The sequence below is a fragment of the Oryctolagus cuniculus genome, chromosome 1 (assembly GCF_051225735.1).
Source record: "Oryctolagus cuniculus isolate XC-2025 breed Fujian yellow rabbit chromosome 1, ASM5122573v1, whole genome shotgun sequence".
In the NCBI taxonomy this organism is placed as follows: Eukaryota; Metazoa; Chordata; class Mammalia; order Lagomorpha; family Leporidae; genus Oryctolagus; species Oryctolagus cuniculus.
In genome coordinates, this window is record NC_142867.1 from 185,034,966 (window position 1) to 185,053,487 (window position 18,522).

An 18,522-nucleotide genomic window follows, 5' to 3' on the forward strand; every position below is an offset into this window, starting at 1 on the left:
GCTACTGTATATTCCTACCAAAAGAAAATTTAATTTTCTTTGGGGGAAATTAATATTTCAATAATATTTCACGGAAAATGTAGAAAATTTGATTCAAAATTAACAATCACACTTGTCCAAAGAATCAAATGACTGAATCTCAAGAGCAAAATTAGGTAATGGAAATATACCAATATGTGATCTAGATATAGTTATCAAATTCAAACTCTAAAACAGCTATAACTAATATTTTCTAGAAATTTTCTTTTAAAAATGGAACATTACCAGAGAACCAGAATCTATAAAATATGCACTCAGTTGAAATTTAGATCTTAAAAATATAACAACCATACTTAAAATTCAAGTTGAAGAAATGGGTTTTATATCATATACAGGAGTATACAGGAAAAGTTATCTGAAATAAGGTTCAATAGAAAGTATCCAAATTGTTGCCCAGCAAGATAAAAGGAGAAAAAAATACAAGAAAGAGGTTAAGAAATGGCTCTGGGCTCAGAAGAAAGATCTAATATGTATGAAATTGAGGTTCCTAAAGGATAAGAGAAAAGACACCAGCCAAAAATTTTTCAAAAGTGATTTAAGACCCCTGAAATATAAGAAACTTTGTAGGCCTGTGCCGCAGCTCACTAGGCTAATCCTCTGCCTGCGGCACCAGCACCCTGAATTCTAGTCCTGGAGCACCGGATTCTGTCCCTGTTGCTCCTCTTCCAGTCCAGCTCTCTGCTGTGGCCTGGGAAGACAGTGGAGGATGGCCCAAGTGCCTGGTCTCTGCACCCGCATGGGAGACCAGGAGGAAGCACCTGGCTCCACTGCGCCGGCCATAGGGGCCATTTGGGGAGGTGAACCAACAGAAGGAAGACCTTTGTCTGTGTCTCTCTCTCTCACTGTCTAACTCTGCCTGTCAAAAAACAAAAACAAACAAACAAACAAACAAAAAAACCCTCTGTATTCCAAGCAAGATGACTACAAGGATAATCATGCTATACACATTGAAATAAAACTGGAAGTCAAAAACAGAGAAAATCTTAAGTCTGCTCAAAGCAGAAGACGCACTAGCCCCCAAAAGTTAACAAAAGACCAACAACTGACTTTCAAATCTATAAATGGAAATGTTGGAAACCAGAAGAAAAAGAAATGAAATCTTTGAAGCATTAGGAGAAAATAATGCCCAACTTAGAATTCTTTATCTAAGGAAAATGCTCTTCTAAAATGAGAACAAAATGAAATTATTCAGACAAATCGAAGCAGAATTTTCATTCTACTAAATAAAATACTTGAAGGGGTTCTTCAAGTAGAAGAAAATTATCCCAGATGGAAAGTTAAGTAAATTGAAAGTATGTTATTACAAAAATTAAATGAAAAAAAGAAATGTATTGAGGGAGGGAGAGATGCAATCTGTTCTCTTAATTAATTAAAAAAATTTAAATAAATAAAATTGAAATACATTAACTTAAAGAAAATTTAGTTGTACAAGAAGATATGATGAGCACAAGAAATAATAACAGATAGGAAAACCTAAATTATTATTAACTGGAAACAATAGATAAAATAAAGCTATTTCAAACTAAATGTTACAGATTGAAAACGATGGTCCCAACCTGACTTCTGAGCCTTATTCTAGTTTGGTCCTGCTGGAAACAAAGCAAAAGATTCTGTGCGAGGACAGAGTAATGACACTGACACCTGAGAAAATGATAGAACGTATCAATCATTAGTCACTTATTAACTCTTTGTTCCTGACAAATAGCCTACAGTATCTTATACATAACCTATATTTTCTGCACTTGGGATATTTGCCCAAGCTGTTTCTCCTGACTGAAATGCAAACATCCTCTCCATCATGTCTCCCAATCTCCACATATTTGAGTATTTTGGGGTTGAAACTTCAGTACCTCCGTCATTTAAGCTTTCCTTGGCCATATTCCACAACCATCCCTGATATGTGTACCCTAACCCAAACTGCAAGAATTTCATTCTTTTTATAAGGAGTATGTGTGATGCTATTTTCCTATGAGAATTTAAGTTCTTCAAGAACATTGTATCTAATCTTCATTGTTGATCTTGCAATAAACATCTAGACTAGATGGATAAATAGCAGGGTGGGTTGATGGATGGCTAGAAGGACAGATGGGTGGGGAGGGCTTTATGATTATCCAGGTGAGTATAGACTTTGCTGTGATCTTTTATTGATTATCAGTCAAGGCTTTATACCATTTTCTCTCCATCCTTGCTTTTTTTTCCTAACTTTAATCATACATTTGATAGATCACAGATGATACAGCAGAAAAATTTGAACTAGTAAAAATTCTTGGTAACTTTGACCTTGAAGCTAGTTAGGAAGTTACTATGAAAGAATAATGATAAGTTATTGATATTATAATTTGATAAGTGGAGACAATAAAATACAGACTGTTTTTAAAGTATAACTGGTTTATAAATTGCAGAGTTGTCGCTCCCCCTCTTCATGGAGGAACGACACTAAACCCTGCCTAGGCTTCCTATCCGAGTCACGGCACCATTATGTCGCTCCCCCTCTTCGCGGAGGAACAACACAGGACCCTGCGCTGTTCTTTTTGTCTGCTCGGCCCTCCCCGGGTTTGCTGCTGGTTCTTCCCGGGTTGGCTATCGTCCCTTCCACCTCCGTGGAAGGGCGGTTCCCCCTGCCACTTTCCCCACTTCCGCGGGGGAGCGGCACACCGCCGGCCGGCTCTCTCGGGGGCTGCTCAGGTGTTCCCCTTAGATGTTCCTGGTGCATGTTGTTTCTCTCCTCCTTTCTAGTCCTCTTCCACCAATCCCAACTCTGCTGCCCACACGCCGAGTACGCTGCTCTCCTCCAATCAGGAGCAGGTCCTGCTGTTTATTGGTTGAACTGGAGGCAGCTGTGTAGAAGCTGTTTCCTCCTCTCCCAGCGCCATATTGTGGGAGAGCAGATGCATAGAATAAGTCTTAATTCCAGTAACAGTCTAGTCCGAGTTGCTCCCCACACAGAGTAAAATATCAACAAGTGTATGCCCTTGAAATCAGTGTTTGTTTATGCTGTCTGGAATAAGACACAGAATGTTAAACAATATTCATAGTAAAATGAAAACAAAATACAGATTTTTTCTTTTATGCAATATACTTGCCTGTACACAGATAAATGAAGTTTCTAACAATAATCTATGTTCAGGTATGCATAGGTAAAAATTGCCACCAACAACCAGCAATTTAGACTTTTGTACACACAATGAAGCAGAACTCAGCTGAACACCTATAATGCTCTTGGTGTTTTTCCTGGTAAGTTTTCAAGCAGATGATCTAGGCAGGTGAGAATTACTTAGCAGAGATGCTTGACTTACTTGACTTGCTGACTGAAGGTATTTAGAAAGAGCCTATGTTTGGGTATTATGTACCTTGTAAGTTTTCCTCAGGAAACTAGCCTTTAGAAGCAAAATTAAACAGAGTTCATAATATACCCAATGAAATTCTTTAGGTAGACATGACTAAATGCACGTCTAATACCCATTCTCCAATTTTTCCTAACAACCATGATTTTGTTGGACATTTCAATGTGCTCAGCTTAAAACAAAATAAATTCATATTTCATAGTCTTCCTTACAGCTAAGGATACACATATGACAAAGGTCTGGCCAATGAAATGCAAACAGAAGTCATATGCAGATTTCTGATATTTTTCTCCAGAATAAACACTACCCTCTTCTTCTTTCCTCTCATCTGAAATAGAGATATAATTACTAGAGCTAATGCTGTAACAGTCATCAGGGAACCATGCAGAAGGGGCCAAGAGAACTACAAAGACTTCTGTTCTGCTCTCTCAAGGTGTGAAACCAGTGCTGGCAACTGAATACCACCAGACTTCCTATGTGAGAAAAATAAACACATGTTTTTTAAACCCAACTTTTAAGATAATTATGTTTAATGGAAATTTACTCCCTGAATGAATCACCCCTCAGGAGCATTAACCACTTCTTATCCATCTCTATTCCCAAATCTGACATATATTATTTTCTCAACCAAATAAGAATGAATGGATGCTCTTTGGCGGTCTAGTGGTTAGGATTCGACCCTTTACACCCAATTAAGAATGAATGAATGAATACTTTAATGAACAAAGCAATCATTCTACTGTTTGTGGCAACATATATTTGAAATGTCTGAGAGAAAAAATATCAAGCACTATGTCAGATAGCATTACTTTGATTTGAAACAGATTATTGAGCATCAGAAGTCACAGAATACACATTGAGACATTTCAAAAACAGTTACTTTTCTAGCTGTGTCAGCAAGGTAAAGACCTCTATGTAAGCCAGTTTGCTGTATGAAGAGGCATTAAAGTTTCGGAATTAGACCTGGTTGAATTAACTGCTTTCCTGTGATCACCTACATTGGAAATGTAGAATAAATTAATAGTGCCAATGGAGAGAATCAGTAGAATCCTCCTTGGCCAATGGGAAATGTGGGGGTAGAAGAATTGCAGTAGGAGAGTGAAAGTTCAGCCCTTCCTCTTTCAGGAAGGTCTCCAGCAGTATGCAAGATTGACAGATAAGTAAAGGAAGCGTCTCCCCTACTCCACTCAGGAACTTTTTGTATCAGGATTCTTGATCCCACTGATCTATTTTAGAATTCAGGAAAGTCTAAGCTTTTGAAAAGGATCTCTGTAATAAAAAGCTTAGAGACTCCTTTACTCCTTTATACTCAGTGGCTCTTGGACCAGCAGCCATTAGCATCACTCATTATAGTATGGAATCTCAGACTGCTGAATGGAATGATTCCTTTGCATATTAAAGTCTGAGATAAACCATGATAGAAGATATTATTAAAGACTGTCTGTCTTGATGTTTAAGTAATTGTTTTACTATATTTAAACCAGTCTAGACAATAGAAAATTACTTTTCCCTTCAGATGGAAAAATTTATTAGTAATTGATTGAGCGATTTAAAATTTCTTCATGTTCTAGGTATCAAATCATTTTTAAATGACTCATGTAATTTCTCCATACAATTTTATACAATGATTTTTAATTTTCTTGTAATACATGTATAAATGAAAGAAACTAGACTCCTTTTCTCTTTGGAGGTTGGGAGAGATATGCCATTCACCAGAGTTGTGTTTACCAAATCTAAAAAACTGGTCTCTTTAGTAATGTTGTATGCTCTTTGGTTTCTATGGTTTCTATTTCAGAGTGAGGGGTTTTTTGTTTGGTTGTTTTTTTTGTTTGTTTGTTTTTTTTTTTTTTTTTTTTTGACAGGCAGAGTGGACAGTGAGAGAGAGAGACAGAGAGAGAGAGAGAAAGGTCTTCCTTTGCCATTGGTTCACCCTCCAATGGCCGCTGAGGCCGGCGCGCTGTGGCCAGCGCACCAAGCTGATCCAAAGCCAGGAGCTAGGTGCTTCTCCTGGTCTCCCATGGGGTGCAGGGCCCAAGCACTTGGGCCATCCTCCACTGCACTCCCTGGCCACAGCAGAGAGCTGGCCTGGAAGAGGGACAACCGGGACAGAACCCGGCGCCCCGACCTGGACTAGAACCTGGTGTGCCAGCGCCGCAGGCAGAGGATTAGCCTATTGAGCCGCAGCGCCGGCCCAGAGTGAGGTTTTAACAGTGTCATTTGAGAGCCTACAAAACCCTGGATGATTTAATTACCATTTTTTACCTTTTGCTAAAATACTTTCTTTATTTTTAAAGTTTTGTTTATTTATATTTGAAAGACAGAATGGGAGAAGAGAAAGAGAGATGCTTCCATCTACTGGCCCACTCCCCAAATGCCTACAACAGTGAGGGCTGAGCCAGGATAAAGCCAGAACTCCATCTGAGTCTTCCACATGGATAGCAGGGACCCAAGTATCTGAGCCCTTACCTGATACCTCCCTAGATGTACATAGCATGAATTTGAAACCAGGCATTTTGATATGGGATGAGAGTGTCCAAAATTGTTATTTAACTACTGTGCCACAATATTCAACCCTTGCCAATGTACTTTTACTTGTAAGTAAGTTCTGGATAGATGGCATGAGAAAAAGTCAGATGATTTGACTAGAAGGGAGATTATTCATTTTCCTTGAGTTTACTCTCAGTTTCAGACATTCCTAAAGAAAATGAATTTTTAGTGAGTCAAGAAATTGATACTCTTTCTGCAGACCATCCACATCCCAGAAATGATAGAACTGTGAACATAGTCAATATCTCAACATTTCTTCAAAAAATATGTCAAAGTAGGCACAGAGTGACTTACCCAAGCCTCATTGCTCTCATCCACAGATAAACACATTCTTTGGAAGTAGTGTTTGCAATTTTAAACATTCCAGGCCAGGTGTACAGAGAAAATCTAGTTGCTTTATTCTCTCTGTATCCTATTGGATTTTCCTTACTACCTAGAAGAAGCAAGGCACTATACTCACAAACCTCATCAATTTCATCTTGTACAATATTTAGTCTCGGTAAATGCTCAGCCTCTTTTAGTTGAAATGCTCAGACATTTGAAAGTCCATTTTTCCCCAGTAACTCTCCAACAAGGCCCTTGAATATATAGGAACAGGGTCTTACATGACCTCATGATACCCTCTCAGAATATTGTCCTTGAATTAACACCTTGTGTTGTCTTCATTTTCTTCAGAGGAGGGGCTGCTGTGGGCTTCCTGGTGGCTCAGGCACCATGAGGTGGGACTGGTTCTGCCATTCAGTTTGCAGCCTAGTATGTCTTGCCTCACTAAGGGCCGCACTGGTACCGACACCTCCTAGGACTAAGACTAAGAATGTTCTTTATGTATATTTGTGTCTTGATCCAGGCTACTCTGTTGCCTTGTTCAGGCTCAATGGTAGACCCACTTTCCACATTTGCAGATCTCAGGATCTGCAAAAGATACACAGGAATCTCTGGGTTCCCCATTTGGCTTCCTTGCTATGTTCTTCCAATAAGATGAGCCATTTCCCTAGGCAATGGTGGAAGCAGATGCCAGTAAGGCAAAATTCTACAAAGCTGATGTGGGGGATACAAGAGTCTTTTTTTAAGATTTTTTTATTTATTTGCAAGGCAGAGTTATAGACAGAAAGAGAGGTCTTCCACCTGCTAGTTCACTCCCTAAATGGCCGCAAAGGCCAGAGCTGCGCCGATCTGAAACCAGGAGCCAAGAGCTTCTTCTGAGTCTCCCACGCGGGCGCAGGGGCCCAGGGACTTGGGCCATCTTCTACTGCTTTCCCAGGCTATAGCAAAGAGCTAGATGGGTATAGGAGCAACTGGGACATGAACCGGCACCCACAGGGGATACTGGTGCTGCAGGTGGAGCCTTAGTCCAGTACACTGGCCAGGATACAAAAGTCTTGTACTCAGTCTTCTCATTGTTCTTTCTTTCCTTCTTGTAAGAACACAAAAGTCTTACATTTTATCTTCTTGTTTTTTCTGTTTTCTTCTAACATCTCTAAGGCTAGAGTGTGTAGATTGCTGGTTTTCAAAGTCAAACACAATGTGTTTCAGCATCCTATAAGGAAAAATGAGACAAACTTAAAACTATTTCTGTTTTAATGTTATAACCTTGTATTTTCCTGTTTTATTTTTTTAACTCATTAAACTCAAGTGTAATGCTCAGGTAGAGATGTAAATCTTTCTACTTCAGAATGTAAAATAATGTAAGAGACTATGTCCTGATGGAAGGGAGATGTTACAGAAAAGCCTTTTTTGAAAGCCTTTGTCCCAGATAGTGACCTGATATTTTTCACAGAGAATTATCTGGAAATATAAATGCTATCTTAATTACTGCTCAGTGAAAAACCATGAAGGAATAGAGGAAGCAGTGGCCCTTATGGGGAGACTCTTTCCACTGATATTTTTAAGATTTGTGTGCATATGGTGATTTTTCCAAAAAGCAGATTGATTTTTACTTGATTCTAATTCTCAGCAACCAATTTGGTTCCTTATTGTTGGCAACTCAGGTGGATTGCTTCCACAGCTGCCACCCCCCTCTACTTTGGTTTGCATTTGGGTGATGAAATTTGTACTAAGACTGGTGATTTTTATGAGTATGATCACATTGCCATTCCTTTAGCCAAAAAATAAAAGCCTTGGCGGGAAACTCTATTTTTGTGGCAGCGAATAAGGCATTCTATGGTCTGGGAATGCTGACCTTGGCAGTAGCATTCTGCCCATGGAAGAAAATTTAAATCTGCAATACATCTCTATTCCAAGAGGACCTAGATCTGTCTTCTCCTCCTTGGAAAATAGGCTGGCTATTTCCCCCAGGAATCATGGTATATCAGGACTCATTGTGGTCCTCTGTGCCACAGCAATGGCCACTGTCAGATCAGCCTTGGTGATTTGATTTCCATGATGTTGAGCTCAAATGTAGTCATATTTCTACCATTATGAAAGTGTTATGGTTCCTCCTTATGGTTTTGAATGTGTAGTCCAAAGTCCTAAACTTATTTCCTTTTTATAAGCTCTCTAACACAATCAGATAGCATACTGGATTATCTTTGTGATCAGCATTGTACATAGCAATCAGGTACAACTGCTACTTGATCATTCAAAGCTTTGCTCTCCATAAGGTCATGATCTCATACCTACACCAGCATTAATTTGAAAGTCTTAACACCACTGCTTGTCTCCCATTACCAGGGTACAATTTCTATCTAGCAAGAAAAGTCATTTATGTGTTTATAATATATTTGAGCATCTCTCATTTAAAAATTCCCTCCAGAAAGTCTGTTTCCTGAGCATTCTCTTGATTCCAAGCACTGTATCAGTTCGGGTCTTAACAACTGAACACAGGCACAGAGCAGGGCAGAGAATGTGAATGAGAATGTGAATGACGGAGCTGACAGGTAGATCAATAAACAGGACACTCAACAAGGGCCAATAACCTACAACTTATTTGTATTAATATTTATATTGAATACTTTCTTATTGGTTCTGATAGTCTTTCTTGAAGATATTCACATGATTCTTCCTTTCTAACTTGTTTCACTTACCCACAGTTCTAGCTTTTGGCCTTTATTGATCTTGTGACAATCTGATTGAATGCCTGGCCTCACCACCAGATTAATAGCCCAATAGAGAGACCACTGCAGAAGTCATCAACTGCAGAAGTCCTCAGTGTGAGCATTCTTGACCACAGGAGTTATGCACTCAAGAGTTGTTTATTTTAGGTTCCAGGACAAACTTGACACAGACTCCTTATCCCCTTGTTCTCTTAAAATTGTTTTTCTATCACATGGGATGTTGGTTGGCCCAACATGATGGAGCTTGACATAATGGGTATCAGGAGAGTCAGGAAACTATAGGGGGAAACTTGTCAAGGAAGAAAAAGCATAAAACCTTCTGCCAGATCTTTGATTTGTTGGAAACTCAGACCTACCACCATAAGCTTTTGTCGTCAAAGCAAACTGAGTGGTGCTAAGAAATCTTTGACATGTGTAAATTGGCAGCTAAGTTTCTTCTGATTCAGCAGCAATTTCTTAAGATTCTTGGCATGTTTGTTAGAGGTTATGAAACACAAAAACTCCTGTCTCTTTTAAGACAGAATAGGTCCTGTTTGGTGATTGTGACAATTTAGCAGTCATTAGTCACAACTGGCAGCTCAGGAACTAAGTAGGAGGATGGGGCTTGCACAGCCCAGGTGTTCCCATAAAGCTAACAGACAGACTTCAGGTTAGGGAAATCGTGATTCTCCCTTACCCATATGCCATTGCCTTGTAAGCAATGGTTTCTTCTTGACTCCTGTTGATCTCAATTAGGTACCCAGCGTTTTAACACCACTTCAAACTCATAGCATTAGTGATCAGTTGATGTGCTTAGTAAAAAAGAACTTAGTTTTCATAGACAGGAATATGGCTCAGACTCCTTAAAATTTCAGTTTCTGTCTTTCATGATCCTGATTAAGGCCACAAATTCAATCAAGTCACACGTGCATTGCAAGGATGGAGCAACAGAGTAGAGATGGACTAGTGCAATTCCTTCAAAAAGTGTTCCTGAGTATCTTACATGTTCTGCCCTGGAACACCATACAGGACATTATCACAATCATCTCCAGCCAAATTTCCTGTAGAAGGAAGAGGAAAGCAGCTTTAAACTCTGGTTTTAACACAAAATAAATATGGTAGGCCCCTTCCCCTCTTATTCATGGTTTTGTTTTCCATTATTTTAATTATCAGAATCAACTATGGTCTGAAAATATTAAATGAGAAGTTGAAGAAGTAAACAATTCATAAATTTTAAATTGAGTGTCATTTTAAGTAGTGTGATGAAATCTCACTCAATCCCACATCAGGAAGTGAATCATCCCATTATGCAGTATAACCACACTATACCACTACCAACTTATTACTCAGTAGTCTATGCATAGGAAATATCTGTAATATATAGATATAGATATAGATATAGATATAGATATATAGGTTTGATATTATCCACAGTTTCAAGCATCACTGAGTATCCTGGAACATTGCAGGTAAGGGAGGTCTACAATGTTCATTTGAAGCATCTTCATTATCGTGAGAAAGTAAGTCTTGCCTGGAATGCATTCAATTTCACCAACATTTGTTGAGGGTCTACTATGTGTCCAACACTATGTGTCCAATACTACTATGTGTCCAACACTAATACTGCATTGTAGCAGTAGCAACAAACATAAATAAAAAAAATCACAAAATCCTTGCCTTCACAAAACCTATTTTTTCTACATTTTAAAAAGTGTTTTTAAAACATTGTATTAAAATACAGTGTACATACCAACAAATGTACATAAGTAAACAGATGAATGAGTTTTTGTGGTCATCTAGTGGCACTCATAACCAACACCCATGAAGCCTGTATTTCAGAGAAAAGAGACAGATATTTAAAATTATAACAAACATGTAAAGTATATAAAATGACCAAAATATTGGAGAGAAATCAAGTAGGACGGAGGGCATAAGGAAAGCAGGCAGAGATAAATACTTTGGTCAAGGTTTGACTTCACAGAAAAGAAGTCAACATTTGAGCAAGAATCTGAAGCAGGTGAAGGTGAGAATCCCATGGAGATCAGGAGAAACCAATGCAGAAATGGGCTATCAAAGGGAAAGAGGAGTCATAGTGTGGGCTATGTGTCACCATGAGGGCTTTGTGTTTTACCCTCTATGATGTTAAAAACCACTGGAGGATTTAGAACTCACTGGTGACTCTTTTCAAAATATGTTTTAGGATCATTCTGTTAAAATTGCTCTAGCTGCCTCGTTGAAACTGACTGCAAAGAAGCAAAAGGAGAGGCAGAGAATCCAATAAGGAAGCCATTGTAGTGATCCAAATGAGAGGTGATGGTGGCTTGGGCAATGGAGAAGCAATGAAAGTACAGAGATGGTCAGATTTCTAATATATTTTGCAGCTAAGACTGACAGATTTTGCTGATGGGTAAGGGCTGTGGTGGGAAAGAGTAAAAGGAGCTGAGCTGCATCCCAATGATTTTGGACTGAGCAACTGGATGGCCGAGTCTAATGTGTAAGTAGAATCACCTGGCCAATAAATCAAAGCAGATACAAGATGGATTGTTTATTCTCACATGCCAAAAGATGCTAATATGTGGCTATTTTCTTATGTCTATCATCAATAAGCATGCATTAACTATTGGGATGCGACATTCAAAGGACAAGATAAAGTCTGCACTGTTTCAAAACAGCAAATAGTGTTCCATTCTTGTTCGCTGGGAATTTGCATTACCCTCAGTCAGCCTGCGGTTGAGATTGGCAGGGAGAATGCTACTGTGTTTTCTGAGCCTTAATGTGGGCTTTTGCCTATACTAAGAATCTAGAGCTATGAAAGAGGAAAGGCAAACACGCATGTGTGAGCAGAAACGAAATAACATAACACAATACTTACTCGAGGGATTAATGTCAGAATAAGTTGAATCATGTTATAAAGTTGTTTTGTCTTTCAGAGTGTATTTTTCTTTCTTCCCCATAAATTTTGGCACTTTCTGCTCTAAAAAGATGGGCAAGGTAACAAAAATTTAGGAAAAAGTAATAAAATCTATAAATTGTGTTATCCATTATTCCAATGATTAGACTACATTTTCCAAAAGCAATCCCAGAATTCAATTCTACTTTTAAGGAAACACAAAACTCTGGGAATGTCAAGGAAATAGCATGGTTTTCTGTACTGTTATCCCCTCAATCAGTACCTTGCTGTGGGCATCTGCTACAGCAGTTTTTAAATCATGTGAAAGAAGTTTTGAGAAATGGAAAAAATGCAGGCTCCAAAATCCATCAGATTCAGAGTGTAATCATGGAGAAGTAAGTTAAACCCTTTAAACCTCAATTTCTGTGAAAGATAATACTGGATAATGTTGCTATAATAATACTGAACTTATGACAGAGAATTCCTAACAGGGTTACTGTGAGCTCCAATCGATAAATATAAAATGTGTAAAAATATGGATTTAACAGGAACAATCATCACTGCCATCATTTTCAGTAGATATAGAAGCAGAACCTCAGTAAGCATTACAACAATTCTAAAGAAATGGGATTTTGAGATTTACCCAAGTTGATAATAAAAATTCTTTATTGTAAAATGAGGTCTGACTTCTAAGAACAAATGAGTGAACATTATTCCATTTCTCCTTGGGGTTCTCCCATTTTTTTCTGACCAAGGTGGGCTGTTGTATGTATCCCAAACATGATCTCTCTGTATTTCATCTGCTAGATCATGAATCCAAACAACATAGAAATTTATTGACACTAATTATTCTTCAAGTTCTTGAATTTGATGTCAAAACACAATATCACAAAGAAAATAAGCATATTATTCTGATACACAAGAGAAAAAGTTTCAAAACTCTATTCTTCTCTAATGAGAGAGAAAAAGAGAGAGAAAGTATGGTGGATACTGTTGTAACCTCTCAGTACGCTTCCCCTGCATTCTTCAGACTCAGCCACCTCACTTGATTGTAGGGTTTGGCACATATAGACTGGTTAGACTTCTCTAGAATTTTTCAAAAGTTCAAAAAAATTAGTGAAAGTCTATTTTTAGGCTAAAACTAAAACTAAAAAGAGTGTGAGTTAGAGAGCTCACACTCACTGTATAGACTAATGGCGCTCAAAAGTGTAATCCCTGAACCATCAGCATTAGATCACCTGAAAGTTTATTAAGAATGTAAATTCTTAGGCCTCACCCCCAAACCTACTGAATCAGACACTCTAGAAGAGAATCCAGGGATATGTTTAACTAAGCCTTTCACTAAGCTTTGAAAGCCACTGCTATATCTTTTCATTGGAGAATTTAGGACCTTTACATTCAAGACTGTTATTGATAAGTAACGACTTAGTCCTGTCATCTCTCTGTGAATGTTCCAATTGTTTGCTTTGAATTTCCTCTGTACTTTTACTATGAGATTTTCTGCCTTCTCATTCTTTCATAATGATGACTATCTTTCTCTATTTCTGTGTGTAGCACACAGAAATAGTTAATACTTAATCCTAAAGTATTATTTGTAAGGCTGAAGAAGTGGTGACAGATTCTTTCAATTTCTGTTTGCTTTAGAAGATCTTTATTTTAGCTTCATTTATAAATGAAAATTTTTCTGAATACAATATTCTGGGTTGATAGCTTTTTTTTTTCTTTCAGGACTTGGGACTATGTCTCTCCATTCTCTTCTAGCCTGTAGGATTTCTGAAGAGAAATCAGCTGTCAGTCTAACTGAGACCTTTGAAGGTAATCTCCTGTTTCTCTTGTGCACATTTTAGAATAATATGATTAATAGTGTATTAAGCCTGTGACTATAGAGTGGCTTGAAATTATGCCTTTGCAAAAATTAAAGAAGAAAAAGGAAAGGAGGGAGAGGGATTGAGGGAGGGAGAGGAGGAGAGAGGAAAGTATGATTGTCTTCTTGCAACTCTACCTGTGAAATACATGAAATCTCTTTTCTTTATATTAATAAAATTTTTTAAAATTATTCAAACCTAAAAAAGGAAAAATAAAACCCCTGCTGTGTGCTAATCTCAATACATGAGTCTTGGGGCTGGTGCTGTGGCACAGTGGGTTAACGCCCTGGCCTGGAGTGCCGGCATCCCATATGGGCGCCGGTTCAAGACCCGGCTGCTCCACTTCCAATCCAGCTCTCTGCTATGGCCTGGGAAAGCAGTGGAAGATGCTAGGTCCCCTGCACCCACATGGGAGACCCAGAAGAAGCTCCTGGCTCCTGGCTTCGGATCGGCTCAGCTCCAGCCGTTGTAGCCATCTGGGGAGTGAACCAGCAGATGGAAGACCTCTCTCTCTTTCTCTTTCTCTCTCTCTCTCTCTCTCTGCCTCTCCTCTCTCTGTGTAACTCTGACTTTCAAATAAATAAATAAATCTTTAAAAAATATACATGAGTCTTTAAGCATATGAAATCCTCTGCTGGAAAAAAAAAAAAAAGGAGCCTGTGGCACATGTAAATTATGTTGTTATACCATAACAGAGTCCTGGACTACTTGCATTCTATGTGATTTATTAAAGAAAAAAGAGAAATGTTTTCAGTGTGTATTAATTTCTGATTTAAAAGAACTTTAGATTTATACACTAAAATATAATATTTGCTTGTCCTAAACCTCCACCTACCCAATTCACCCCTCACAACTGAATTTGTTTCAAATTAAGATCTTGCCTACATTTATAACTGCTGCACAGAATCCAGGAAAGTATAGCCTACATGAGGAATTTGAATCCAAACTCTCAAGCAAATGTCTCTCTGCACTGTAACTTTTAATCCAGAGGCCATAAAACAGCTATTTTTAATAATAGTTCATACATTAGAAGTCCCAAGAGGTGTGTGGGAAGCCTACGTGTTTGTTCCTGAATCCTCAAGTTCGAGTGTTCAAACAATTGGTTAAAGCATGCTGAGAGACAAAAGGGGATAGCGAGGACTATGGCCAACTGAATTATGCCTACATGCTATTAATTCAGAGATGTTAAATTCAAAAATTGTGAAAACATTGTGCAGGCCAAATAAAGCACATCAATACCTGAATCCAAGTTATGGGTCCTAGTTTATTAATTTGGTTTTTCCCTATTGCATTTCAGTAGTTGCAAACTTGTTAACTCAGGGGTAGAATGAACCCAGACAATTACAGAAGCAATAAAGGATTGCTCTATGTAAAACATGGCTGTTTCTTACCCAAGTTAGTCCTTTCTAAGAAACAGCCTAAAAATCTGAAGACAAATTTCTCCTCTTCCTCCTTAAAAATTTTCATGTAGTTGAGAGGGTGGAGAGATGGAGGCAGGGAGAGGAAGAGAGAGAAAAAAAGAATACAAGATGAGACAAGAGTTCTTCCATCCTCCAGTTCACTCTCTAAATGCCTGCAGCAGCCAGGGCTGGGACAAGCTGAAACCAGGAGTTCAGAACTCAATTTGCATCTCCCAAGTGGATCACAGAGGCCCAACTACTTGAGCCATCATCTGCTGCCTCCCAGGGTACATGTAAGCAGAAAGCTGGAATCAGAAGCAGACCTGGGACTCAAACGCAGCCCTGAAATGTAGGATGTGAGTGTCTTAACCACTGCCCCAGATGCCCTCCTGTGGGGAGCAACTCGGACTAGACTGTTACTGGAATTAAGACTTATTCTATGCATCTGCTCTCCCACAATATGGCGCTGGGAGAGGAGGAAACAGCCTCTACACAGCTGCCTCCAGTTCAACCAATAAACTGTAGGACCTGCTCCTGATTGGAGGAGAGCAGCGTACTCGGCGTGTGGGCAGCAGAGCATGGATTGGTGGAGAGGACTATAAAGGAGGAGAGAGACAACATGCACCAGGAACATCTAGCTGAAGGAACACCTGTGCAGCCCCCGAGAGAGCCGGCCGGCGGTGTGCCGCTCCCCCGCGGAAGTGGGGAAAGTGGCAGGGGGAACCGCCCTTCCACGGAGGTGGAAGGGTCGGTAGCCAACCCGGGAAGAGCCATCAGCAAACCCGGGGAGGGCCGAGCAGACAAAAGAACAGCGCAGGGTCCTGTGTCGTTCCTCCACGAAGACGGGGAGCGACACCCTCCCTTTCTTCTTTTTAAAAGTCTCATTGAGATAAAATTCACATACCATATGTTATAGGCTGAGCTGTGCCTCCACACCAAGTTTATATACTGAAATCCTAAACCCCAGGGAGTCAGACATAATCATGTTTGTAGGGAGGATCTTTACACAACTGATTGTAAAATGAAGTCATAAGAGTGAGCACTCAAGGGCTGGCACTACGCCGTAGTGGGTAAAGCTGCTCTCTGCAGTGCCAGCATCCCATATGGGTGCCAGTTCAAGACCCAGCTACTTCACTTTAGATCCAGCCCTCTGCTATGGCCTGGGAAAGCAATAGAAGATGGCCCAAGTCCTTGGGCCCCTGCACCCATTCAGGAAACCTGGAAGAAGCTCCTGGCTCCTGGTTTCAGATGGGCCCATTTGGCCATTGTGGCCATTTGGGGAGTCAACCAGCAGATGGAAGATTCTCTCTCTCTCTCTCCTTCTCTCCCTCTGTAACTCTGCCCTTCGTATAAATAAATAAATCTTGAAAAAAAAAAAGAGTGAGCACTCATCCAAGGTGACTTCTGTCCTTACAAAAAGAGGAAATGTGAACCAAGATGTGTAAAGGGAAGGGGTTGCGAAGACACAGGAAGATCACCTCCGATTAGCCAAGGAGAAGAGCCTGGAACAGACACTTCCCTCAGAGTCCTCAGAAGAAAGCAATCATTCAGCTCCTTGATCTCCAAATTTTAGTCTCCACAGCTGTGAGAAAATTAATTTCTGTTGCCTAAACTCCTCTCCTCAGTTTGTAGGACTTTGTTACAGCAGCCTTAGTAAGCTAATAATCCATCATCCAAAATATCCATTTAAAGTATGCAACTTAATGGCTTTTAGAACAGTCTCAAAGTATGTTCAATCATCACCACAGTCAATTTTGGAACATTTTCATCACCGCAAAAGAAAGCCTGTATCCTTTAGCTCTCAACATCCTATCACCCTAGTATTATTAATTTTTTGCCTCTAAAGATTTACCTATTCTGGAATTTCTGTGAAAATAGAATCATAGAAAGTGTGGTATTTTATGACTGACTTCTTTCACTTAGCATGCTTTCAAGGCACATTATTGTTGTGGCATGTTATCAGTAACACATTCCTTTTTATGGTTGTTTACTACTTTTTTTTTTATTTGAAAGACAGAGTTACAGATTTTTGTGTGGAGATGAAGACTGTGTGATTGTGGCCTTGTTGCCTACCTGGAGCAGCGGTGGGCCTCTCCGTGTAGAACTCGGGAGTGGGAGATTCAGAATCGAATCTCTTCTCCCTCCCCCTCCTGTGAGATTTTTTTGATCTTCAGCTACATTTTTCGGCTTTGTGAAGAACCTAGCATCAAACACAATGGCAAGCAATGTTACCAACAAGACAGATTCTCGTTCCATGAACTCCCGTGTATTCACTGGGAATCTCAACACTCTTGTGAGCAAGAAGTCTGATGTAGAGGCAATCTTCTCGAAGTATGGCAGAATTTCGGGCTGCTCTGTTCATACGGGCTTTGCCTTTGTTCAGTATGTTAATGAGAGAAATGCCCGAGCTGCAGTAGCAGGAGAAGATGGCAGAATGATTGCTGGCCAGGTTTTAGACATTAATCTGCCTGCAGAGCCAAAAGTGAACTGAGGAAAAGCAGGTGTGAAATGACCTGCAGCGGAGATGTACGGGTCAGTACCAGAACACCCTTCTCCGTTCCCTCTACTCAGCTCCTCTTTTGACTTGCACTATGATTTTCAATGGGATTATTATGACAGGGTGTACAGCTACCCAGCATGAGTTCCTCCTCCTCCTCCTATTGCTCGGGCTGTAGAGCCCTCTAAACGCCAACGTGTATCAGGAAACACCTCAAGAAGGGGGAAAAGTGGCTTCAGTTCTAAGAGTGGACAACAAAGATCTTCTTCCAAGTCTGGAAAGTTGAAAGGAGATGACCTCCAGGCCTTCAGAAGGAGTTGACCCAGATAAAACAAAAAGTGGATTCTCTGCTGGAAAGCCTGGAAAAAAATTGAAAGGGAGCAGAGCAAACACGGAGTAGAGTTGAAGAATGATTAAGTCAGAAGAGGAGCAGAGCAGCAGCTTCCTGAAGAAAGATGAGACGAATGTGAGGAGGGAGTGTGAGGAGGGTGCAGATGACTCTACTGAGGAGGGGGACCTGCTGGATGATGATGATAATGAAGATGGGGGGATGACCAGCTGAAGCTGATCAAGGATGATGAAAAAGGCTGAGGAAGGAGAGGATGACAGAGACAGCACCAATGGCGAGGATGACTCTTAAGCACATAGTGAGGTTTAGGATCCTTATCCCATTATTTCTTTACCTAGGCACTTGTGTAAGATCAAAATTTTCATCAGATCCTCTCCCCTAGTATCTTCAGCACATGCTCACTGTTAGCCCCATGCTTGTCCTTCCCATGTTCATTAATTCATAATGCCCTGCGCTTAGTCCCATTTTCACTCCTTTGATGCTCCTAGTAGTTTTGTTAAGTCTTGCCCTGTAATTTTTGCTTTTAATTTTGATACCTCTTTATGACTTAACAATAAAA

At 39.8% G+C, this 18,522-nt stretch overlaps 1 pseudogene; it reads left to right on the top strand.

Annotated features, from left to right (window-relative positions):
* Positions 1–17,164: 17,164 nt before the first annotated feature.
* Positions 17,165–18,254, top strand: LOC100352629 (heterogeneous nuclear ribonucleoproteins C1/C2-like; annotated as a pseudogene).
* Positions 18,255–18,522: the final 268 nt, after the last annotated feature.